Genomic DNA, 6,963 nt, shown 5'->3' on the forward strand with positions numbered 1-6,963 from the left:
GTCCTGTGGCACACAGTATGACCGTGGCATCTTACCAGAGTATGCTCAAGATCTGGAGGTGTCAACAGGTATCAAACCTTGTAGCCTGTTGTCTTTTTTGGTCAGAGTCTTGTTCCCACAGCAATTGTGTGTCTCCTCTTTTTTGCTCATTCCATTGTGAAAAAATCCAGCACTTTTTGCCTACAGGAATCCGTTGGCTGTGCTGTTTGGGGGGCAAACCAAAGGAGTCCTTGGTGCTATTCCATAGGCAAGGCTAGTCCACAGGTCGGTAGCCCAGTCCATAGGCCATGTACAGTGGTGCCTTGCTAGATGATGATAATCCATTCCACTGAAATGCTGTTTAGTGAAATCATCGTCTAGCGAAAAGCATTTCCCTATTGGAATGCTTTGAAACCTGTTTAATGCGTTCCAATGGGGAAGAATCGTCATTGTCTAGCGAAGATCGGCCATAGGAAAGCCGCTTTGCAAACCGCCGATCAGCTGTTTAAATAGCTGTCTTGCGAAGCTTAGGTCTCAAATCACCCGTTTTGCGAGCGCGGAGGGAGCTGTCAAAATCGTTGTCTAGCGAAAATCGGTTTGCGAAGCAGGGACCAAACATTGTCCAGAGAGATTCCCCCATAAGAATCATTGTTTTGCAAATCGCTATAGCGATCGCAAAAAGTCAATATCTAGCTAAAAAACTCATGCGAGGTAACTGTTTAGCGAGGCACCACTGCATCTGTAGACCAGTTCAATCCACAGGTCTTTTGACAGTGTACCCCAAGACTCTGAAAGCAGGACCTGATGAACACTTTACCTGAGTTTTCTCTGTTTCCTCCCCCCCCCCCCTTTCCTTTCTTGAAGGACATTTCAAAATGTCAGGAGCTGTAATTGATGGAATTAAGGAAACAAGTGTTGTCTCCTCTCCAGATGCTGGTAAGAGCATGTGTTTTCAGGGAGGGGGAAGAGAAGAGGCTACTGACCTGAACCCATAGTAGGTAGAGCGTTACACTATGACTCTGGACAACCTCTTTCAAATCTCCATTTGGTTATGATACTAATCGAATGAGCTTGGATTATGTCAGACTATTGCAGCCTGACCCACCAATAACAGTTCTTGGAAGGATGAAATGATGGTCATTATGCTGCGGGATAGCAGTATAACAGAACAGGTTGGTATGCGGTCTTGCCTTGATTTGTCTCCACTGGTTGCTAACCACAGATAGGGATATATTGATTTGGCCCAGTTTGACTAAATTCGTACATGGGTGCCGCGTACGAATTTAGACAAAGCAGGCCAAATTGATTTGTACCCATCTTTATCATGCTAGCCTTTGGCTGAGGCACCATCAAAAATGTACAGCCTGTCCTTGAAACATGAGCCTTAACTCCAGCTGTCCCCAGCTTGGGGCTATGCAAAGGTTTTGAACATCACATCTGAGCACTGGTCAGTGTTGATGGACGATGTAAACCCAAGCTGAAGAAATTTGCTTTGTTGGATCTTGTTGGGAGTGGATAGGTTTGTACAGTATTTTCACACAGGCACCCAGTAGCAATAAGCTGACTTGTGGAAATAAGTCCAGAAAGCAATAAAATACTGTACAAACCTCCCACAAAATTAATTTTGTGATCAGTTGCATGTCTTCCCGTGAAGTCAAATTGACCCATGTCCATGCTCACACACACTGTGTAGATGATTAATGCTGAAAATGGGAAGCTCTAGAACTTGTGGTGATTCCCCACATGCTTTTCCTAGGGTGTTTACAGTTGCAAAATAAACCATTCCCCCTATTCATTATTGACACTAGGAAAAGTTGATACAGTTTTGCAGCCTGCCTTCGTTCAGCCAACACAAGACCAGGAACAGATTGTTGGTTCTGTCAATCCAACATTACAGTAAAGCTGAAAAAACACTAAAAGAATCCTAGTGCCAAAATATAATTTAAACAACATTCCTGATGGATTTAAAGTCCTCATAAAGAACACATTTGCATTACTAAACTCAATTGACCATGAACCAGGAGAGCTACCAGAGGCAGCTTTAAAGAAAAATGCAAAAAGACAATCTCTGTAGTAAAAAGAAAAGAAAAACCTTGATGGATGATGGAAAAAACACCTAAAATTGTAAGAATTTTACAAGAAAGTAAAAAGTGGGTCAGAACACTGAATGCAGTTTTTCAGCTTCCAGGAGATCTGAGAAATCAATAGGAAATTTAAACCTAGATTGTTAAAGATTTTGTATACCTTGGTTCAATCATCAATCCAAAGGGAGACTGCTGAAAAAGACTCAGAAGGGCAACAATAAAAGAATTAGAAAAGATCAAGTGTAAGTATGTCATTGGAGACAAAAATCAAGATCATCCACACAATTGTATTCCTGATCACCATGAATGGGTGTGAAAGCTGGACAGGAAAAAATATTCATTACGGAGCTGGAGGAGGGCTTTGTGGATGCCCTCGCCTGCCAGAAAGACAAAGAAGTGGGTTCCAGATCAAATCAAGCCTGAAGTATCTCTGGAGGCAAAAATGTTGAAACTGAGACTGTCCGGCTTTGAGCACGTAATGAAAAGGCAGCATTGTCGGGGGGGGGGGATTATGCTTTGAAAGGTGGAAGTCAGCAGGAAGAGAGGAAGACCAAATATAAGATGGACTGACTCCCTAAAGAAACCACAAGTGTCAGTTTACAAGAGATGAGCAGGGCAGTTGATGACAGGACATTCTGGAGATGGCTCATTCATGGGTCGCCAAAAGTCAGAAGCAGCTTGATGGCAGGTAATAAAAACAGTAACCATCTTCAGTTGTAGACTTTGCTACACCAGTCATCTGTTGTTAGTGAGGTGTTCCTGTCTTTAACAGTCCATGTACTTAACTACAGACAGAATGTTTCTGCTCCAAAGTGTGTCATTCCCCCCACCCCCGTGACCCATCAGTTCCTTGTTTAGCAATGTGTATTCTTTTGAGTGCTCACTGGAAGGACAGACCCTGAAGCTGAGGCTCCAATACTTTGGCCATCTCATGAGAAAAGAAGACTCCCTGGAAAAGACCCTGATGTTGGGAAAGTGTGAAGGCAGGAGGAGAAGGGGACGACAGAGGACGAAATGGGTAGACAGTGTCATGGAAGCGACCAACATGAATTTGACCCAACTCCTGGAGGCAGTGGAAGACAGGAGGGCCTGGCGTGCTCTGTTCCATGGGTTCACGAAGAGTCGGACACGACTTAACAACTAAACAACAACAATTCTTTTGAGGATGCTGAAAACCGTGAGCACTCATTCTTTCCTCAACTGCTTGTATATAACGATGTACAGCCACGAGCTATGCAAGTGATCTGTAGGTGGGAGCAATCCACCATGGAAACTACGCCAACAGTGGCTGCATCAAAGGCAAAAGGGGGCTGGCCCACCTATAATGGAACTTTTTTCCAAAACAGGACATGGTGGTCCAGCTACTTCCTGGGCAGAGAAAAAGGGGCAAAAGTGACCCGTGGAGGTTAGAAAGTAGGGTGGGTGTGACCCTCTGCAGTGGCCCGTCCCAGACTAAGCTTGCATTTGTTCCTAGAACCACAAGTTGTTCACCTCCAGTGTACGAATGATTGGCAGCATAGTGGTGGGACGTCTCTGGTTTACCCACCTGCCTTCCTCCTCCTGAGCTCAGGGAACAAAGTACACCTTGCCAGGTGCAAGCTACAGGTAGAGCAGCAGCTGCTGCTGCTGCTGCTTGGCTGTGAAGCCTGGCTACACTCTGCCAATTAGAAGAAGACACTGTTTAAAAGCTACAAATGGTAATGCGAATATTATTGATGAATCAAACAAAGGTTCTTGACATTTAGTCCAGTCGTGTCCGACTAGGGCGCGGTGCTCATCCCTGTTTCCAAGCCGTAGAGCCAGTGTTTGTCCAAAGACAGTTTCCGTAGTCATGTGGCCAGCGCGACTAGACACGGAACGCTGTGACCTTCCCACCGAGGTGGTACCGATTTGTCTACTTGCATTTTTACATGCTTTCGAACTTCTAGGTTGGCGGGAGCTGGGACAAGCAACAGGAGCTCCCTCCATCGCGTGGATTCGATCCTATGACTGCTGGTCTTCTGCCCTTGCAGCACAGAGGCTTCTGCGGTTTAACCCACAGCACCACAACGTCCCTGGTGAATCAAACAAATGCCACACTAAAATGGTGAACAAAATCAATGCCAAAACACATACAAAGCAACAAGGCACAACTATCCATTTAGAAAACTGCTCCCAGGCAGGCATCCACTAAGGGAAGGCCTGCCAGAAGAGAAAGTTATTTGCCTGCTCACAGAAGGACAACAAAGACGGGGCCAGGCTGGCCTCCGGTGGGAGGGAGTTCCAGAGTCTGAGAACGACGAGAGAGGCTGAATTCCTGGCAGATACACATAGAGTGGTGCCTCGCATAGCGACGTTAATCCGTGCAGCAAAAATCACTGCTAAGCGATTTCGTTGCTATGCGATTTTAAAAAGCCCATAGAAACACATTAAAACCTGTTTAATGCATTCCTATGGGCCTAAAACTCACCTTAAAGTGAAGATCCTCCATATGGTGGCCATTTTCACTGCCTCTTAAGCGAGGAATCCGTCCCTAAACACAGCGAGTGGCCATTTTTTTAACCTGGTGGCTATTTTGGAACAGCCGATCAGCTCTTTTAAAATCCTCGCTTTGCGATGATCGGTAAGTGAAACGGACCCGATCATCGCAAAGCGAAAAAACCACATAGGAAACATCGCAATGCGATTGCTTTTGCAATCGCAAAATCTTCATCGCTATGTGGTTTTGTCGCTAAACGGAGCGCCTGTTAAGCGAGGCACCACTGTATTACGCAAGTTTGCTTCTGATATTTTTATGCCATTGGCAGGAACAAAAATCTGAGCCAGATATATAGGCCAATGTTACTCCCAACTAAGGTAGACTCGTTCAATAAGTGGGTTTTACAGGTATATTGAACTTACTAAGTTGTATTGATACAACGGGTCTATTGTGGTTAGGGTTAGCAACCGCATGTTGCCCATAGGTTTTGTCTCTAACTGTGATTTATACATATTCCAAAGATCTACCAAAGGGATTCAAGACAGAGAGAGGGAAAGTAAGGATGCAGTTTGCACCTCCTGTCACCAGAGGGCAGGAAAGGATCAGTTTTATTTTTGTGCATCACTCCAAGGAAAATTGAATGTCACCCTACCTGTATGACTTTTGGATGTACAGTAGCAGCACTAAATTTGGATGCTGTGTTGCATCCAAAGCATTTTCCCAGGTTCTTGAACCCATAAATTCTTCAACTGACTTTTCCCATCTCAAATGAAAATTGATCAAATAAAAAATTGGCGGCAACTCTGATAGGGGCAGTGCGGAATGAAATTGCCCAGCGCTGGAAAGATGCTCAAGGACCTCATTTTTGCAAAGGCATATGAATAACATAAGAGCAGTGGCACTGATGGAGAAACTGACTAATCGGGTCAGGTTATACAGAAGGGAGATTAAAAGAAAACTTTATGAAGATATGGTTGTTGTTGTTTAGTCGTTAAGTCGTGTCCGACTCTTCGTGACCCCATGGACCAGAGCATGGCAGGCCCTCCTGGCTTCCACTGCCTCCCAGAGTTGGGTCAAATTCATGTTGGTCTCTTCCATGACACTGTCCAATCATCTCGTCCTCTGTCGTCCCCTTCTCCTCTTCACACTTTCCCAACATCAAGGTCTTTTCCAGGGAGTCTTCTCTTCTCATGAGATGGCCAAAATATTGGAGCCTCAGCTTCAGCATCTGTCCTTCCAGTGAGCACTCAGGGTTGATTTCCTTCAGAACGGATAGCCTTGTTCTCCTCGCAGTCCAAGGGACTCTCAAGAGCCTCCTACAGGACCACAATTCAAAAGCATCAATTTTTCGGTGGCCAGCCTTCTTTATGGTCCAGCTCTCACTTCCATACATTGCTACTGGAAAAACCATAGCGTTGACTATATTTGTCATCTCTTTCCTCCCAAGAAGCAGGCGTCTTTTAATTTCGTGGCTGCTGTCACCATCTGCAGTGATCCTGGAGCCCAAGAAAAACCTGCCACTGATATGGTACCCCCTGTATAAAATATACATACTCACCTTCATTGGTTAAGTTTCAATGAAGTGTGTCTAGAAAATGTGCACACATTTTTGTCCTTTCCTCTTTTCTCTTTTTAATTTGCATAACAAGGGCATTGAGCGGGCTGGATAGCTCAGTGGATGAGGTCTCTGGCTGCTGACCCAGAAAATGCCTCCAGGGAGAAGAGTCAACCTGAGTAGCCTTGGGCAAGCTGCCCGGTCCAAGGGCTCCCCTAGAGGAAGGGAATGGGAATGCAATGTTGTTTAAATGATTTTTTTATTCTGTATTCTCGAAGGTTTTCATAGCTGGGATATGATGGTTGTTGCAGGTTTTTTGGGCTGTTTGGTTGTGTTCTGGAATAGTTTTTATTCTATTTGTTTAATCGTAAGAGTTTTTGCAGTGGGGTTAGTTTATATATATAAATAGTTTTTATATATATTTACAAGAATAAAAACAGATCACATGTACATAAACTTATATATAAGTTTACTAGGTTTTATATTATAACCAAGTTTACTAGGTTTTCATGTACTTGAATTACAAATAAGGGGGACACTCAAAAGGAAAGCCATTGGTGACCACAGCAGTAGTTTCATGTATAAGAAAGGAATTGCTATGTCAAAATAGCAGTTGCTGTTAAAATGAGTCACTGTTAACCTAACGCTCAGAAAGAAAGGAGGAGATAAAAAGAGATTATGTACTCGAATGAACTTTGCACTTAAGTGATGAACAGTTTACATGAATTATTCTGGGCCGAAATATTCCTGCCTGTGTTGCTCTAGTAATGATCATCAGAAACAACAATCCAGATTTTTAAAAAAGGGTTTCCCCAAAAGAGGTTTTATATAAATGACAGTGCAAAATATTCCTGTCCATGTGGCCAAAATGAGAAATTATTACCAAA

Source organism: Pogona vitticeps, chromosome 3 (genome assembly GCF_051106095.1).
Source record: "Pogona vitticeps strain Pit_001003342236 chromosome 3, PviZW2.1, whole genome shotgun sequence".
In the NCBI taxonomy this organism is placed as follows: domain Eukaryota; kingdom Metazoa; phylum Chordata; class Lepidosauria; order Squamata; family Agamidae; genus Pogona; species Pogona vitticeps.